This window comes from Haliaeetus albicilla, chromosome W, assembly GCF_947461875.1.
Source record: "Haliaeetus albicilla chromosome W, bHalAlb1.1, whole genome shotgun sequence".
Taxonomy (NCBI): Eukaryota; Metazoa; Chordata; class Aves; order Accipitriformes; family Accipitridae; genus Haliaeetus; species Haliaeetus albicilla.
In genome coordinates this window covers 12,231,494-12,250,579 of record NC_091515.1, presented here as the reverse complement: position 1 = coordinate 12,250,579, position 19,086 = coordinate 12,231,494, and the positions used below count along the sequence as shown (strand labels likewise).

The window sequence follows — 19,086 nt, the reverse complement described above, 5'->3', positions numbered from 1 at the left end:
CCCAATCGGACAATATGTCTCATATTATTCTCAGGCAAATGGAATTGTTGAACACACCAATGGCCTCCTAAAACAGTCACTACAGCTCCACAAGCCTGATTGGGGAAGCCGCTTGTGGACAGTCCTGGCCAAAATAAATTTCCTCTGGGGCACACACGATCAACCAGTTGGCAAGGCTTTTCTGCCTGGACTACCCTTGCTGAACCTGTTGACTCCCCCCAGGAGTGCCTTGAGATCTGCAGATTGGGCAAGCAATATCTTTTAACCACCCCGAGGGACTTAAACAAGGCCTCCTTTTGAGTGTGCATAATAATGTCTGGAGCATTCAGACTCCTTATGGCAAGACCCTCAAAATTCCCCACAAGTGGATCCAGGGGTAACTGTCCAGCCTTTCCCCACCAAGACCATTTTCTTTTCTGTTCTGCAAGAATGTCATGGATCAATTCGTGACTCAGAACGGCATAATTTGGTTCACTTGTATGATACATGGTCCTTGTATTCCACTGAGTCCCTGTTGCCAGAGGGCTGGAACACTGGGTGGTGTTAACTGACTTATTGGAGGGAGTGGAGAGGTTTGCCCCTAGGGACCGGGTTGGTACGGGTTCATGAAGGTTATTTGAATTTTTGGTGCAGCTGTTCAGCATGCAGCACCATACCTCTAAGATGGAGGCAGCAAATGACACTACCCCAGCGGCAGGCTATACCAGGTTCTGTTCTGGGGGGGCTTGGTGTAGGATTGCTGCTGGTAGCATGTGGCAGATCAGTTGCATTTTGAGTGGTGTCACAGGTGCCTGAACCACATCAATATGAAGTGGCTTGACCTCTTTTTCCTGATAGCCATAAGAGCAGCCCCACAGACAGATGCTCCCACTTGGGGAGGGTTTAGAAGTAATATAGTCTTGCAAATAGTAATAGATTTTGCGTGAGATGTAGGCATGAATGATGGTCCATTTCCTTCCTGTATTGCCACTCCTACGTCAGCTGAGAGCTCGTCTTTAAGCCTTTAAGGGTCAGGCATTCACATATCAGAATTAATAGCAAACATTTTCAATACAGCAGTTGCCCTCAATATCACTGAAGGTGGCCAGGTGTGTTGTATACCTCTAGCTTCAGGTCCCATGTGCCTGAGCCTAAATGACAGTGAAAGCTGCCTGGAAGGGGTAGATGGCTGGACCAACACCACCACCACCCGTACTTGGGATTGGGATTGGACCACCCCAAGTAGTGGATTTAATATAACCTACTTTAATGCATCTGTGGTGCGTTGACCCTGGCTGGATGTGGACACATATTTAGCTAACGGTCACAAGAGCATTCCAGACGCTTTTAGAAGGCCTTGAACAGAATAAACAAAAAGACAAAAAAAGAAAGATGCCAATTAGAAGAACACAGGTGCACATTCCACGATAAAGGGAACTTGGCACAAAGAACCTCAATTCGGCAGTTTATCTTGACTAATCAGACTGAGACAAGTTTCGCATGTTTTAGTTGATATAACCAATTATGTCCTATGTTTATGCGTGTATACAGAGTATAACCAATTATATCTTATGTTTATGCACGTGTACAGTGTCGATATAACCAATCATATTTTATGCTTGTGCGCGTGTACAGTGACTTTGCAGAATATGTGACTATAAGTATGTGTGTGTTTTAGCAATAAAGGGTCATCTGTCATCTGCTTTCAAGATTACAGGCATCCGTCTACTTCAATCTCCTCAAATGGTGACCCCGACGTGATTGCGGGCCGAGAAAACGCTGGAATTGCTGGAAGTGCGTCCGGAGGAGACTCTAGCCGAAAGATCGTCTAGCCAGCTGGACTGAGCGGACAACCTTCTCCCAGGAGATCAATCACCCTGCTCGTTTGGAAGCAAGGTGAGCGGCTAGAAGGATTAAAATGGTTGCCCAGATGTCTGTGGAAGAAGGGGCAATTGTACGAATGCTTTCGCATATCCTCTCCATGAGAGGGATTAAGTATGATTCAAATACTTTACGTATGATGCTGAAGTGGCTTAAGGACCATGGTGCCCCCACTTTGAATGTAGAAGTCTTTGAAGTTAAAAATTGGGAAGAAATGGGAAAAGTAGTTTGGGACTTTGTATCGCGTGGGGACGTGAAGGCTCAGAAAATCTCTGCTACGTGGAGATCAGTGCTGGAAATGTTGAAAGCCCTTAAGGCAGAAAAGGAGGTGGCTGCCACTGCAAAAATTTCAATTGAAGATACCCCGGAAAAAAAGAAAAGTGTGTGTGGCGAGGTGGTAAATAATTTGGACAGTGACGAGGAATTAAACACTGAGGGAGATGTCATTAATGGAGGCAATGATCAACCTTTAAGTAACCTGCCTCTCGAGCAGAGACCTATCCCCTCTGCACCTCCCTATGAGGCAGATACATCCCCAGGAGAAGCTATAAAAAAGCGATGGAAGGACATAAATGATAAAATGTTAACCAAAGGTCTAAATCCTGTGGCTTTTCCAGTTACAGTCAGGCAGAATGCCCCAAACGTGTGGCAACCTTTCAATTGGGATTTAATAAAAGTATGGAAAACAGTAATGGCTAATGGACTGTCTGCTCCGTTTAGTCAGGCGTTATTGGAGAATATATTTTCTGGTCAAATTTTAACGGGCTTTGACTGTACACAGTTGGCTACAATGATTTTAACCCCAACTCAGCGTCTATTATGGAAGGTGAAATGGGCAGAATTATGTGATTTAGCGGCACTAAGAAATTTCGACCGCCCAGAAGGAGATCCGTGGTATATGATCACTGCTGCACAAATGATGGGGACTGGTGACTTTGCAGATGTTAATAGGCAAGCAAGGCTACCGGTGGAAGCATTACAAGAATCAGCTTCCTTAGCCCTGAAGGCAATGGTAACCTTGCCTGAAGCTGGAAAGCCAGAACAATCATTTACAAGTATAAGGCAGGGTAATACGGAACCTTATATGTCCTTTATTGATCGTCTGCGAGATGCTATTGAAAAGCAAATAGATAATGCTGATGCCAAAGAAGCATTGATAATAAAATTGGCCGTGGAAAATGCAAATGCAGACTGTAAAAAAATACTACAATCGATGCCAGGAAGAGTGACACTAGTAGATATGATAGAGGTCTGTAACAAAGTTGGGTCTTTGGAGCATAAAACTACATTAATGGCCAATGCTTTTGCTGTAGCCATGAGAATGGATACAAAAAATAAGAAATGCTATAAATGTGGACAACCGGGACATTTGCAATTTCAGTGTAAAGAGGGGCGAAACAAAGTGGAAGTTGGGCCTAAAATATGCCCTCGTTGTCATAAAGGGAGACATTATGCTAACCAATGTAGATCTCGTTTCACAAATGAAGGTGTAGCTCTGCCATCTCGAGGTACCCCGTCGCTGGGAAACTACAAGAAGAGTGTGAGGAGCAGTGTGATGACCCCAACAGCTCTGAAAGGATTCCAGAATGGCACCAAGAAGGATGTCTGGCAGAATTGCCAGCCCGAACAGCTGGAAGTGCCGGAGTGGATGCCTCAACAATAGAAACCATTCTACTATGGAACTCTCAGGTACACCGTGTGCCAGTAAATGCACAAGGACCATTAGGTAATGGGCTTAGTGCCCTCTTGCTGGGACGGTCTAGTATAACATTACAAGGAATTTTTGTGCTTCCCGGGGTGATTGATGCGGACTACACAGGTCGCATTTATGCTATGATTTGGACACCGTCTCCACCAGTATCAATACAGGAAGGAAGCAGAATTGCACAGCTAGTCCCTTTTAAAGCAAATGTACCATGTAAGGTGTCGTGGTTTCAGCCCAGCTGGTAACAAAGGACCACGCGGCCGCTCGCTCACTCCTCCCGCCCCCCTCCGGTGGGATGGGGGGAAGACGGAGGAGAGGAAAAAAAACAAACCTGGAACCTCGAGGGTTGAGATAAAGGCAGTTTACTGGAACAACACAAAGAAATTGCAACAACAACAACGGTACTAATGAAAAAGTATACAAAAAGAGTGATGCACAGTGCAACTGCTCACCACCCGGGACCCGACGCTCTGCCACTTCCCCCACCGAAAAGAAGAGCCCACCCCCCGGCCCGCTCCCCCTTTATATACTGAGCATGATGTCACATGGTACGGAATAGCTCCTTGGCCAGTTCAGGTCAGCTGCCCCGGCTATGCCCCCCACCTCCCAGGTTCCTGTAAAAAATTAACTCTATCCCAGCTGAACCCAGGACATTATCCACCCCTTATTCTATACCATCTACATCATGCCCAGATCTTACATTTTCCAATCGACCACTACCACTTTCCTTGTCTTATATATATAAGTATATGGACTTGCGTCCGTCCCCGTCGCCCCCCCGCACACACACACACACGCAAATGGTATTCCTTTAGCGTATGGGCTATCCCTCTAATGTGTCCATCGATTTTATTTAGTCCATGACTTTGGGGCTCCATCTGTTGTAACAGTTCTTCAGGATAAGAGAGATGGTGTGAGATGGTGGGTTGTTGTATGCTGCCTCTGGAACTTGTGGCTAGTACATTTGGTGCAACTCACGCCCTTAGTCTGCAGGTCGAAGATGTTGATCTTGAGGAAATTGCTGGGTGTCAGTTCAAGTTCTGTCGCTGTTGTACTTGGCTTAGTTTCAAAGTCCATCCCGCAGTCATTTGGGTAATTCTTACAGTAATACCCTTGATATGGCATATAGACACTATAGATACAATGACATGCATTGGCAGGGTATTTAGCAGTTAGGTATCATACAGCCCAATTCACTGGCTATTCTCTCCCAAAATCAAATCTCCCTGAGGTACACATCGAACTTCCCCATCCTTCTGCATCACCCACCAGGTGTACCCAGGTCCCTGAGCAAAAACAACCCCTTGAATGGGTTTGCCTCTGTTTGAGGGAGGACTAACCCAGACTGTCTTTCCTAACATACTCCTCATGCGCACTACAGGGACTTTATCGCCTTCTACAGTATGTGGAAGTCTTGGTTGGGCGGGGCCAGCCCGATTGGCGGATCCTCTAGTATTAACTAACCAGGTGGCTTTTGTTAAATGTGTATCCCAATGTTTGAAAGTCCCACCCCCCATCGCTCTCAATGTAGTTTTCAGCAGTCCGTTGTATCGCTCGATTTTTCTGGAGGCCGGTGCGTGATAAGGGATGTGATATACCCACTCAATGCCGTGTTCTTTGGCCCAGGTGTCTACGAGGTTGTTTCGGAAGTGAGTCCCGTTGTCCGACCCGATTCTTTCTGGGGTGCCGTGTTGCCATAAAATTTTCTCTTCAAGGCCCAGGATAGTGTTCTGGGCAGTGGCATGGGACACAGGGTATGTTTCCAGCCATCCAGTGGTTGCTTCCACCATTGTAAGCACATGGCACTTGCCTTGGCGTGTTCGTGGGAGTGTGATATAGTCAATCTGCCAGGCCTCCCACTGTTTATATTTCAGCCATCGCCCCCCATGCGACAGGGGTTTTTGCCGCTTGGCTTGCTTAATTGCGGCACATGTTTCACATTCGTGGATGACCTGTGCGATAGTGTCCATGGTCAAGTCCACCCCTCGATCTCGAGCCCATCTATATGTTGCATCTCTCCCCTGATGGCCTGAGGTATCGTGGGCCCACTGAGCCATAAATAGCTCACCCCTACGTTGCCAGTCCAGGTCCACCTGAGACACTTCAATCTTGGCGGCCTGATCTGCCTGCTGATTGTTTTGATGTTCTTCAGTGGCCCGACTCTTGGGTACATGAGCATCTATGTGACGTACTTTTACCACTAGCTTCTCTATCTGAACAGCGATATCTTGCCACAGTGCGGCAGCCCAAATGGGTTTACCTCTGCGCTGCCAGTTGCCCTTCTTCCATTGCTGTAGCCACCCCCACAGGGCATTTGCCACCATCCATGAGTCAGTATAGAGATAGAGCACTGGCCACTTTTCTCTTTCAGCAATATCTAATGCTAGCTGGATGGCTTTCACCTCTGCAAACTGACTCGATTCACCTTCTCCTTCAGCAGTTTCTGCAACTAGTCGTGTAGGACTCCATACAGCAGCCTTCCACCTCCGATGTTTTCCCACGATGCGACAGGACCCATCAGTGAACAGGGCATATTGCCTCTCATTTTCTGGCAGTTTATTATACAGTGGGGCCTCTTCAGCCCGTGTCACCTCCTCCTCTGGCAACATTCCAAAGTCTTTGTCTTCTGGCCAGTCTGTGATCACTTCTAAAATTCCTGGGCGACTGGGGTTTCCTATGCGAGCCCGTTGTGTGATCAGTGCAATCCACTTACTCCACGTGGCATCAGTCGCGTGATGTGTAGAGGAAACTTTCCCTTTGAACATCCAGCCCAGCACTGGCAGTCGGGGTGCTAAGAAGAGCTGTGTTTCAGTACCAACCACTTCTGAAGCGGCTCGAACTCCTTTATATGCTGCCAATATCTCTTTTTCAGTTGGAGTATAGCGAGCCTTGGATCCTCGATATCCCCGACTCCAAAACCCCAGGGGTCGGCCTCGGGTCTCTCCAGGTGCTTTCTGCCAAAGGCTCCAGGTAGGGCCATTCTCCCCAGCTGCAGTGTAGAGCACATTTTTAACATCTGGTCCTGTCCGGACTGGCCCAAGAGCTACTGCATGAACAATCTCCCGCTTAATTTGTTCAAAGGCTTGTCGTTGCTCAGGCCCCCATTTAAAATCATTCTTCTTCCGGGTAACTTGGTAGAGAGGACTTACAATTTGACTGTAATTTGGAATATGCATTCTCCAAAAGCCCACAACACCTAAGAAAGCCTGTGTTTCCTTTTTATTAGTCGGTGAGGACATAGCTGCTATTTTGTTGATCACGTCCGCAGGGATCTGACGACGCCCGTCTTGCCATTTTACTCCTAAGAACTGGATCTCCTGCGCAGGTCCCTTGACCTTACTTTCTTTTATGGCAAAGCCAGCCTTCAAAAGGATTTGGATTATTTTCTTCCCTTTCTCAAAAACTTCTTCTGCCGTGCTGCCCCATATGATGATGTCATCAATATATTGCAGGTGCTCTGGAGCTTCACCTTTTTCTAGTGCAGTCTGGATCAGTCCATGGCAAATAGTGGGGCTGTGTTTCCACCCCTGGGGCAGTCGATTCCAGGTGTACTGGACACCCCTCCAAGTGAAAGCAAACTGTGGCCTGCACTCCGCTGCCAAAGGAATGGAGAAAAATGCATTAGCAATGTCAATTGTGGCATACCACTTAGCTGTCTTTGATTCCAGTTCATATTGAAGCTCTAACATATCTGGCACAGCAGCGCTCAGCGGTGGCGTAACTTCATTCAGCCCACGATAATCTACTGTTAGTCTCCAATCCCCATTAGATTTCCGCACGGGCCATATGGGACTATTAAAGGGTGAGTGAGTCTTGCTGATCACTCCTTGGGTCTCCAATTGGCAAATCAGCTTATGGATGGGGATCAGGGAGTCTCGGTTGGTGCGATATTGCCGCCGGTGCACCGTCGTGGTAGCAATTGGCACCTGTTGTTCTTCAACCTTCAGCAACCCCACAACCGAAGGGTCTTGGGAGAGACCAGGCAGGGTAGACAGCTGCTCAATCTCCTCCATCTACAATGCAGCTATACCAAAGGCCCAACGGTACCCTTTTGGGTCCTTGAAATACCCCCTTCTGAGATAATCTATACCAAGGATGCACGGGGCCTCTGGGCCAGTTGCAATGGGGTGTTTATGCCACTCATTCCCGGTTAGACTCATTTCGGCTTCCAATACGGTTAGCTCTTGGGATCCCCCTGTCACACCAGAGATACAGATGGGTTCTGCCCCTTTATAACTTGATGGCATTAGGGTACATTGTGCACCAGTGTCTACTAGAGCCTTATATTCCTGTGGGTCTGACGTGCCAGGCCATCGAATCCACACTGTCCAGTAGACTCGGTTGTCCCTCTCCTCCACCTGGCTGGAGGCAGGGCCCCTCTAATCCTGGTTAGAATATCTGTTACCCACTTTTTGCACATGTGAATCAGAAGTCCCTTCAAGAGGATCAGAAATGAGATCGGCCCATCTACTGCGCCCGGGGGACTGCTCACGGGAAACTGGAGCAGCAGTTTTCCAAGAAGAATCTTCTTTTCTGGTTGCTTTTTCTCGCAACTCCCGTACCCGTGAATCCAAGACTGAGGTAGGTTTTCCATCCCACTTCCTCATGTCCTCTCCATGGTCACGCAGGTAAAACCACAGGTTAGCCCGTCGTGTGTACTTTCTCTCTCCTCTCTCTTGGGCAGAGGAACGCTTACTCCCAATAACTGCAATGCGGGCCTGTACAGGTGAGGAGGAGGACATATCTACTTTGAATTGCTGGAACTCTCGGGACAATTCCTCTACAGCTGAGACACAGGCCCGTAGGGAGGAAGAGAGACTTCCTTCATATTGCCGGAGTTGGACAGCCAATTCATCCACTGTTTGTCCATAGCCTTCTTTCCAGGACATTACTGCCAATGAGTTGGCATAGGTTGGTGGTGCACTTCGTAGAAACTTCCGCCACATCGGTTGTGTGCATTGGACTTCATCTGGATCTGTGGGTGACTGCGCATTTTCTGGCTCATTATAAATCACCTCCAGCATGGCTAATTCCCTCAGGTACTGGATACCTCTCTCCATGGTGGTCCACTTGCCTTGGTGACATGTAACTTCATCCCTGAAAGGGTATCTTTCCTTTACACCTGACAGAAGTCGCCTCCAGAGGCTGAGGACTTGTGTTTTTCTCCCAATCGCCTTGTCGATACCCCCTTCTCTAGACAGAGATCCCAACTGCTTGGCTTCCTTACCCTCTACTTCCACACTACTAGCCCCATTATCCCAGCACCGGAGCAGCCAGGTAACAATGTGCTCACCTGGGTGGCGGCTAAAATCTTTTCGCATGTCACGCAACTCACTCAGGGATAGAGATCGGGTAATTATTTCAGGTTCTGCCTCTTCCTCCTGTTCTCGCGATGACCCTGGTTCATCTTCATCTCTCACTGAGCGAACTGATTTCTTTGTGTGTTTCTTTTTCTGTACAGGGGCGACTGATACTGGCACAGGTTGGTTCTCTGGTTTAGTGGCAGTATCTGTCACCGGGGTAGGGTTAGCCATGGTACCTGTTGTCGTGGTAGGGGCAGCCACGGTGCATGTTGTCGGGGTTGGGGTAGCCACGGTGCATGTTGTCTTGTTTTCCATCTTTTCCCCTTTTTCCCCCTGGGGGTGCTGCATAGTATCAAGCAGGGTTTGGTAGATACCGGCCAGGGCCCAGCACAGTGTAGTGAGTTGTGTGTCTCTGGGATAGCCACAGCATTTTCCTTTCAAAAATTCTATCACTTCATGAGGGTTCTGCAGTTGTTCGGGAGTGAACTTCCAAGCCACTGGAGGTGAGAAGTTCTCTAGATACCTGCCCATATCTTCCCACATGCCGTGCCACCCATAAATATCCAGCTTTGGGACAGATCTCTGGGTGGTACTCTTAAAGAGCCTCTTTGTAGCCCTAGACAAGACCTGAAACATAGTCAGGAGGCATAGCACTAACAGCACACAGGCTTGCGCATCCCAAGGATATTCAAAATTCTCGAAAACTGTTGTAATTAGTTGGAAAGAGAAAAAGGAGGGGAACGGATGGGGGGAAGTATCCCCCCCTAACTTCCCCATGGGTTGGGTGTAATTACCAATAAAATCCGACAGAAGGTGCCCAAAGTCTGGAAATGATATCACTGCCTCATACAGATACCAACTTAACCTCATGACCAGTGATGTAATCATTTCACAAGTCGACATTGCCCAGTACAGCAAAATGATAATCCCAATCACTCTCCCAGAGATGAGATACGCAACTACAGGCAATACATAAAGCATATAAGAACTTACAAAACGCCACCATGTAAACAGCTGAATCAACATTGTGACTAACATCTATTTATCTAGTATAAGAAATGCGTATGACAAATTTGTTTCAACACACTCTGGCCAGATCTGTCGTTATCTCAACCCTTCGTGCCCCACGTTGGGCGCCAAAAAGGACTGTCGTGGTTTCAGCCCAGCTGGTAACAAAGGACCACGCGGCCGCTCGCTCACTCCTCCCGCCCCCCTCCGGTGGGATGGGGGGAAGACGGAGGAGAGGAAAAAAAACAAACCTGGAACCTCGAGGGTTGAGATAAAGGCAGTTTACTGGAACAACACAAAGAAATTGCAACAACAACAACGGTACTAATGAAAAAGTATACAAAAAGAGTGATGCACAGTGCAACTGCTCACCACCCGGGACCCGACGCTCTGCCACTTCCCCCACCGAAAAGAAGAGCCCACCCCCCGGCCCGCTCCCCCTTTATATACTGAGCATGATGTCACATGGTATGGAATAGCTCCTTGGCCAGTTCAGGTCAGCTGCCCCGGCTATGCCCCCCACCTCCCAGGTTCCTGTAAAAAATTAACTCTATCCCAGCTGAACCCAGGACATAAGGTTAATCAACAGCGTGGCAATGCAGGGTTTGGATCTACGGGATTAGAAGCTCAAATTATGTGGTCAATGGAGATCAATAAAACAAAACCTAGTATATCGGTAGAGTTACAAAATGCAAAGAACAGGCCAGAAAAAATAAAATTACAAGCATTAGTGGATACTGGAGCAGATGTAACGGTTCTGTCGTGGGAAGACTGGCCTGTCACTTGGGAGCTTTCTGAGATGGATTCGAAACTGTTCGGTGTGGGAGGATTATAAAAAACTCGACAAAGCAAATATATGATTCAATTGATTTGTCAAAATTCAGTTTCTTATATCAAACCTTATGTAACCAATATCCCTATGAACCTGATAGGTAGGGATGCATTAAGTCAAATGGGATGTGTGCTTAGTACAGGAGACAATTTTGTGGTGTGGCCATTGATAGGCGACCATGCCTAAAACTGAAATGGAAAACAGAGGAACTGTTTTGGGTAGATCAATGGCCGCTGACTGAATCTAAGGTCGCCATCTTGAAACAGTTAGTACAGGAGCAATTGGACAAGGGCACTTGGTGAATACCACGAGCCCTTGGAATACACCAGTTTTTGTCATTCCAAAAAATTCTGGGAAATGGAGACTGTTGCATGATTTAAGAAAAATAAATGAAGTAATGGAAAATATGGGAGCCCTTCAATTAGGGTTACCCACGCCTACTATGATTCCACAAGGATGGAACATTTTGATTACTGATTTAAAGGATTGTTTCTTTACAATATATTTAGACCCGAAAGATGCGGAAAAATTTGCCTTTTCTATCCCCACCATAAACAAACAGGAACTCATGGAACGTTATCATTGGGTAGTTCTGCCACAAGGAATGAAAAATTCTCCAACCATATGACAATCCTATGTATCCCAAGCTCTAAAAGGGTTTAGACAACAAAATTCAGACTTGATTATTTATCACTATATGGATGATATCTTGATAGCAGGGAAAAGAGAGTTATCCGAAAAGCTCAAAGGATTGACTACACAATTGTCTGATTTTGGTTTAAAAATATGTCGTGGTTTAACCCCAGCCAGCAACTAAGCACCACGCAGCCGCTCACTCACTCCCCCCCATCCAGTGGGATGGGGGAGAAAATCAGGAAAAGAAGTAAAACTCCTGGGTTGAGATAAGAACGATTTAATAGAACAGAAAAGAAAAGACTAATAATGATAATGATAACACTAATAAAATGACAACAGTAGTAATAAAAGGATTGAAATGTACAAATGATGCACAGGGCAATCGCTCACCACCCGCCGACCGACACCCAGCCAGTCCCCAAGCGGCGAAAAACCCTGCCCCCCACTTCCCAGTTCCTAAACTAGATGGGACGTCACATGGTATGGAATACACTGTTGGCCAGTTTGGGTCAGGTGCCCTGGCTGGGCATGAGAAGCTGAAAAATCCTTGACTGTAGTCTAAACACTACTGAGCAACAACTGAAAACATCAGTGTTATCAACATTCTTCACATACTGAACTCAAAACATAGCACTGTACCAGCTACTAGGAAGACAGCTAACTACATCCCAGATGAAACCAGGACAGTATCCACCCCTTATTCTATACCATTGACGTCATGCTCAGTTCCCATACCTTTAGTTACATTCTGATCAATCATCACCACCTTTCCATCCCTTTGAGACATATGAACAATGATATATATATATATATAAGTATACACACACAGAGATATCAGTTCTTTAGTTCTTTATGTTCATAAAATGTTTGTTGAGTTCATTTAGTTTCTGACTCTGGGCTCCATCTGTCATACCAGTCTGTCTGAGCAGGAGGGATGGTGCAAAGTCCTCTCAGTCGGTAGAGCAGAATTGGGCTTCAGTGCGGTGTGACGAGCAGGTGACATTTGACGCAGCAGGATGATGGTGTGCACCGTTGGATTGTTGCATGCTGGAGTCAGTTCTGGATCCACCTCTACTGCGCTTTGCTCAGTTTTATCACAGTTCTTTCTTGCTTGATCCAAGTGATTCTTACTATAGTACTATGGATATAGCATATAACAATTATAGTAATGATAACATACAGTAGCAGGGTTATATAGCAACTAATATCATACAGTTTAATTCTGGCTATTTTCACCTAAAATCAAATCCCCTTGAGGCACACATCGGACTTCCCCATCTTTTCGCATCACCCACCAAGTGCACCCAGGCCCTTGAGCAAAAGCAATCCCACGAATGGGTTTACCTTTGCCTGAGGCAGGAGTAACCCAGACTGTTTTCCCTAACATGTTCTTCATGTGCACTACAGGGACTTTATCCCCTTCTACAGTATGTAAAAATTCTGATTGGGCAGGGCCACTCCGATTGGCAGATCCTCTGGTGTTGACTAACCAGGTGGCTTTTGCTAAATGTGTATCCCAATGTTTGAAAGTTCCGCCCCCCATTGCTCTCAATGTAGTCTTTAACAGTCCATTGTATCGCTCAATTTTCCCAGAGGCTGGTGCATGATAGGGGATATGATACACCCACTCAATGCCGTGCTCTTTGGCCCAGGTGTCTATGAGGTTGTTTCGGAAATGAGTCCCATTGTCTGACTCAATTCTTTCTGGGGTGCCATGTCGCCACAAGACCTGCTTCTCAAGGCCCAGGATAGTGTTCCGGGCAGTGGCATGGGGTACAGAATATGTTTCCAGCCATCCGGTGGTTGCTTCCACCATTGTAAGCACATAGCGCTTGCCTTGGCGAGTTTGTGGGAGTGTGATATAGTCAATCTGCCAGGCTTCCCCAAATTTATATTTCAGCCATCGCCCTCCATACCACAGGGGCTTTAACCGCTTGGCTTGCTTAATTGCAGCACATGTTTCACATTCATGGATAACCTGCGCGATAGTGTCCATGGTCAGGTCCACCCCTCGATCTCGAGCCCATCTATATGTTGCATCTCTTCCCTGATGGCCTGAAGTATCATGGGCCCATCGAGCCATAAATAGCTCACCCTTATGTTGCCAGTCCAGGTCCACCTGAGACACTTCAATCTTGGCAGCCTGATCCACCTGTTCGTTGTTTCGATGTTCTTCAGTGGCCCGACCCTTGGGTACGTGAGCATCTACATGACGTACTTTTACAACCAGATTCTCTAGCCGGGACGCAATATCTTGCCACAGCGTGGCAGCCCAAATGGGTTTACCTCTGCGCTGCCAGTTGCTCTGCTTCCATTGCTGTAACCACCCCCACAGGGCATTTGCCACCATCCATGAGTCAGTATAGAGATAGAGCACTGGCCACTTTTCTCTTTCAGCAATATCTAACGCTAGCTGGATGGCTTTCACCTCTGCAAACTGACTCGATTCACCCTCTCCTTCAGCAGTTTCTGCAACTTGTCGTGTAGGACTCCATACAGCAGCTTTCCACCTTCGATGCTTTCCCACAATGCGACAGGATCCGTCAGTGAACAGGGCATATTGCCTCTCATTCTCTGGCAGTTTATTATACAGCGGGGCTTCTTCAGCACGTGCCACCTCCTCCTCTGGTGACATTCCAAAATCTTTGCCTTCTGGCCAGTCCGTGATTACTTCTAAAATTCCTGGGTGACTGGGGTTTCCTATGCGAGCCCGTTGTGTGATCAGTGCGATCCACTTACTCCACGTGGCGTCAGTCGCGTGATGTGTAGAGGAGACCCTCCCTTTGAACATCCAGCCCAGCACTGGTAGTCGGGGTGCTAAGAGGAGCTGTGTCTCAGTACCAACCACTTCTGAGGCAGCTCGAACTCCTTCATACGCTGCCAATATCTCTTTTTCAGTTGGAGTATAGCGAGCCTCGGATCCTCGATATCCTCGACTCCAAAACCCCAGGGGTCGGCCCCGGGTCTCCCCAGGTGCTTTCTGCCAGAGGCTCCAGGTAGGGCCATTCTCCCCAGCTGCAGTATAGAGCACATTTTTAACATCTTGTCCTGTCCGGACTGGTCCAAGGGCTACGGCATGAACAATCTCCCGTTTAATTTGTTCAAAGGCTTGTTGTTGTTCAGGGCCCCATTTAAAATCATTCTTCTTCCGGGTCACTTGATAGAGAGGGCTTACAATCAAACTGTAATTTGGAATATGCATTCTCCAAAACCCCACGACACCTAAGAAGGCCTGTGTGTCCTTTTTATTAGTCGGGGGAGACATAGCTGCTATTTTATTAATCACATCCATTGGGATCTGACGACGTCCATCTTGCCATTTTATTCCCAAAAACTGGATCTCCTGTGCAGGTCCCTTGACCTTACTTTCTTTTATGGCAAAACCGGCTTTCAGAAGGATTTGGATTATTTTCTTCCCTTTCTCAAAGACTTCTTCTGCTGTGTTGCCCCATACGATGATGTCATCAATGTATTGCAGGTGTTCCGGAGCTTCACCTTTTTCCAGTGCAGTCTGGATTAGTCCATGGCAAATGGTGGGGCTGTGTTTCCACCCCTGGGGCAATCGATTCCAAGTGTACTGGACACCTCTCCAAGTAAAGGCAAATTGTGGACGACACTCTGCTGCTAGAGGGATTGAGAAAAACGCATTAGCAATGTCAATTGTGGCATACCACTTGGCTGCCTTTGACTCTAGCTTGTATTGAAGTTCTAGCATATCTGGAACGGCAGCACTCAGCGGTGGTGTAACTTCATTCAGGCCGCGATAGTCAACTGTTAGTCTCCACTCCCCATTAGACTTCCGCACTGGCCATATGGGACTATTAAAGGGTGAGCGGGTTTTGCTGATCACTCCTTGGCTCTCCAGTTGGCGAATCAACTTGTGGATGGGAATCAGAGAGTCTCGGTTGGTGCGATATTGCCGCCGGTGCACCGTCGTGGTAGCAATTGGCACTTGTTGTTCTTCAACCTTGAGCAACCCCACAATCGAAGGATCTTGAGAGAGACCAGGCAGGGTAGACAGCTGTTCAGTGCCCTCCGTCTCCAAGGCAGCTATACCAAAAGCCCATCGATACCCCTTCGGGTCCTTAAAATACCCCCTCCTGAGATAGTCTATGCCAAGGATACATGGAGCCTCTGGACCAGTCACAATGGGGTGTTTCTGCCATTCATTTCCAGTTAGGCTTACTTCAGCTTCCAATACAGTTAATTCTTGGGATCCCCCTGTCACACCAGAAATACAAATGGATTCTGTCCCTTTATAACTTGATGGCATTAGGGTGCACTGTGCTCCGGTGTCTACTAGAGCCTTATATTCCTGTGGGTCTGACGTGCCAGGCCATCGAATCCACACAGTCCAATAGACCCGGTTATCCCTTTCCTCCACCTGGCTGGAGGCAGGGCCCCTCTAATTCTGGTTAGAGTATTCAGTATTCACTTCTCGTAAAATTGGCTCAGAGGTCCCTTCAAGAGGATCAGAAATGAAATCAGCCCTTCTACTCTGTTTGGAAACTGGAGCGGCATTTCTCCTGGTAGAATCCCCTTTTGTGGTGGTTTTTCCTCGCAGTTCACGTACCCGTGCATTTAGGACCGAGGTAGGTTTTCCGTCCCATTTCCTCATGTCCTCTCCCTGATCACATAGGTAAAACCACAGGGCACCTCGCGGTGTGTACCTTCTATATTCGCTCTCTTGGGAAGAGGAGCGCTCACTCCTAATAGCTGAGACATTGGTCCTTACACGTGTGGAGTAGGACATATCCTCTTTGATTTGTTGGACATCCTCGGACAGCTTCTCCACAGCTGCAATGCAGGCTTGTAGGGAGGAAGAGAGATTTTCTTCGTATTGACGGAGTTGGCGAGCCACTTCCTCCACTGTCGGTGCCTCTTCATCCTTCCAGGCCATTATTGCCAATGCGTTGGCATAGGATGATGGTGCGCTCCGTACAAACTTCCGCCACATGGGTCGTGTGCATTGGACTTCGTCTGGATCTTTGGGTAATTGTGGGTTGTCCGGGTCATGATGGATCGTCTCTAGCACAGCTAATTCCCTCAGATATTGGATACCTCTTTCCATGGTGGTCCACTTGCTTGATTGACATATAACATCTTCCTTAAAGGGGTACCTTTCCTTCACACTTGACAGGAGTCGCCTCCAGAGGCTGATGGCTTGTGTCCCTCTTCCAATTGCCTTGTCAATGCCACCTTCCCTGGCAAGCGATCCCAGCTGCTTGGCTTCCCTACCTTCTAATTCCAAGCTATTAGCCCCATTGTCCCAGCATCGGAGGAGCCAGGTGATAATATGCTCACCTATGCGGCGGCCAAAGTCTTTTCGCAGATCCCGCAGCTCACTCAAGGATAGGGACCGGGTTATTACCTCTGGTTCTGCCTCTTCCTCCGGTTCCCGTGATGACCCTGGTTCATCTTCATCCTTCGCTAAGCGAACTGATTTTTTTGTATATTTCTTTTTCTGTACGGGGGCAACTGATGCTGGTGCAGGTTGGTCCGCTGGTTCAGTTGCAGTATTGCTCACCGGGTTTTGGATAACCGCAGTGTCTGTCACCGAGGTTTGGGTAGCAGCAGTGCTCGTCGCCGGGGCTGGAGGGGTCACGGTGCCTGTCGCCAAGGTCTGGGTGCCTGCAATGCTCCTTGCCGGGGCTGGAGGGGCCGCAGCGCCCGTTGCCAAGGTTTGGGTGGCCGCGGTGCTCACCATTTTGTTGTTAGGTCCAGAGACTTTCTCTTCCCCTTGAGGGTACTGAGTGGTGTCAAACAGGGCTCGATAGGCATGGGCCAGGCCCCAGCACGTTGCAGTGATTTGTATCTCTCTGGAGCTGCCGGGGTGACAGCATACCTTTTCCAAATATTTTACTAGTTCTTCTGGATCCTGCACTTGTTCAGGGGTGAATTTCCAAAACATCGGAGGTGCCCACTTTTCTAGGTATTTGCCCATACTACCCCACACACCCTGCCACTCATAATTATCCAGCCTTGGGGCACATCTCTGGGTGATCTTCTTAAATAGCTGTTTAACCTTAAACGAGAGCTGAACCACATTCAGAAGTATGCTAATTCCTAGCAGTAGGGCTAGGACCGTGCTAGTCCCAACATTCCAGGAGTATTCAAATTTTTCAAAATTCTCAAACACCATTGTAACTGGACCGAAGGAGAAAGGAGAGGGGAAGAAAGGTACCCCACCCACAGACTGGTTTTCCATGGAGGAAAGGTAAATGGTATAATTATTAATAGTTTCCCACAGATGGCTCCCGCAGTATAAAGGTGACAATGCTAAGTGCAAATATCGGATTAATCCCACAGCTGATGACTTTATCATACCATAAACCAGAGTTATACCATACATCAAAGCGAAAACCTTAATCCACCTCCCACGGATGATAAGCAGTAGAAGAGGAACTACATACAGCAAGCGAGGTGATACATAACAGAGCCTTAAAAACCAGAGCAACAACTCTAAGAATGCATAAATCAACATAATGAATGCTTAGGACAAATTTGTTTTAACAAGCTCTGGTCAGGTTTGTCGTTATCTCAACCCTTCGTGCCCCACGTTGGGCGCCAAAAAGGACTGTCGTGGTTTAACCCCAGCCAGCAACTAAGCACCACGCAGCCGCTCACTCACTCCCCCCCATCCAGTGGGATGGGGGAGAAAATCAGGAAAAGAAGTAAAACTCCTGGGTTGAGATAAGAACGATTTAATAGAACAGAAAAGAAAAGACTAATAATGATAATGATAACACTAATAAAATGACAACAGTAGTAATAAAAGGATTGAAATGTACAAATGATGCACAGGGCAATCGCTCACCACCCGCCGACCGACACCCAGCCAGTCCCCAAGCGGCGAAAAACCCTGCCCCCCACTTCCCAGTTCCTAAACTAGATGGGACGTCACATGGTATGGAATACACTGTTGGCCAGTTTGGGTCAGGTGCCCTGGCTGGGCATGAGAAGCTGAAAAATCCTTGACTGTAGTCTAAACACTACTGAGCAACAACTGAAAACATCAGTGTTATCAACATTCTTCACATACTGAACTCAAAACATAGCACTGTACCAGCTACTAGGAAGACAGCTAACTACATCCCAGATGAAACCAGGACAAAATAGCACCAGAAAAGGTACAAAAAATGCAACCATGGAAATATTTACGCTGGAAGATTTTAGAAAAAACTATAGTTCCACAAAAACTGGAAATTACAGACAAGATTGAAACATTGAATGATGTGCAAAAATTACTGGGGACAATCAATTGGGTTCGAACACTGTTGGGAATAGATAATGAGCTTCTGACCCCTTTATTTGAAATGTTACGAGGCGACACTACCTTAACGGCACCTCCACAATTGACCCCTCAAGAAAATGGGCCAAAGTGGATTCCAACTAAATGGATGAAACCTTATGCTGAGATTGATATGGAACACACTGACTGTAGTAAGCAGCATGACAGTGACACCGCATAAGCATAAAATATGATTGGTTATATCGACACTATACACGCGCATAAACATAAGATATAATTGGTTATACTAACTCTGTACACGCGCATAAACATAAGACATAATTGGTTATATCAACTAAAACATGCGAAACTTGTCTCAGTCTAATTGGTCAAGATAAACTGCCGAATTGAGGTTCTTTGTGCCAAGTACCCTTTCTCATGGAATGTGCACCTGTGTTCTTCTAATTGGCATCTTTCTTTTTTTGTCTTCTTGTTTATACTGTTCAAGGCC

The 19,086-nt window shown here is 47.2% G+C and overlaps 1 long non-coding RNA gene across 1 annotated transcript in view; it reads left to right on the top strand.

Annotated features, from left to right (window-relative positions):
- The window catches only part of LOC138683278 (uncharacterized), a 260,146-nt gene extending 241,350 nt beyond the window's left edge, over nucleotides 1-18,796 (top strand). The window contains exons 2-3 of the long non-coding RNA XR_011322879.1: nucleotides 1,690-1,875; nucleotides 18,713-18,796. This is a non-coding gene — a long non-coding RNA (uncharacterized lncRNA). The remainder of the gene's footprint in view (nucleotides 1-1,689; nucleotides 1,876-18,712) is intronic.
- Nucleotides 18,797-19,086: the final 290 nt, after the last annotated feature.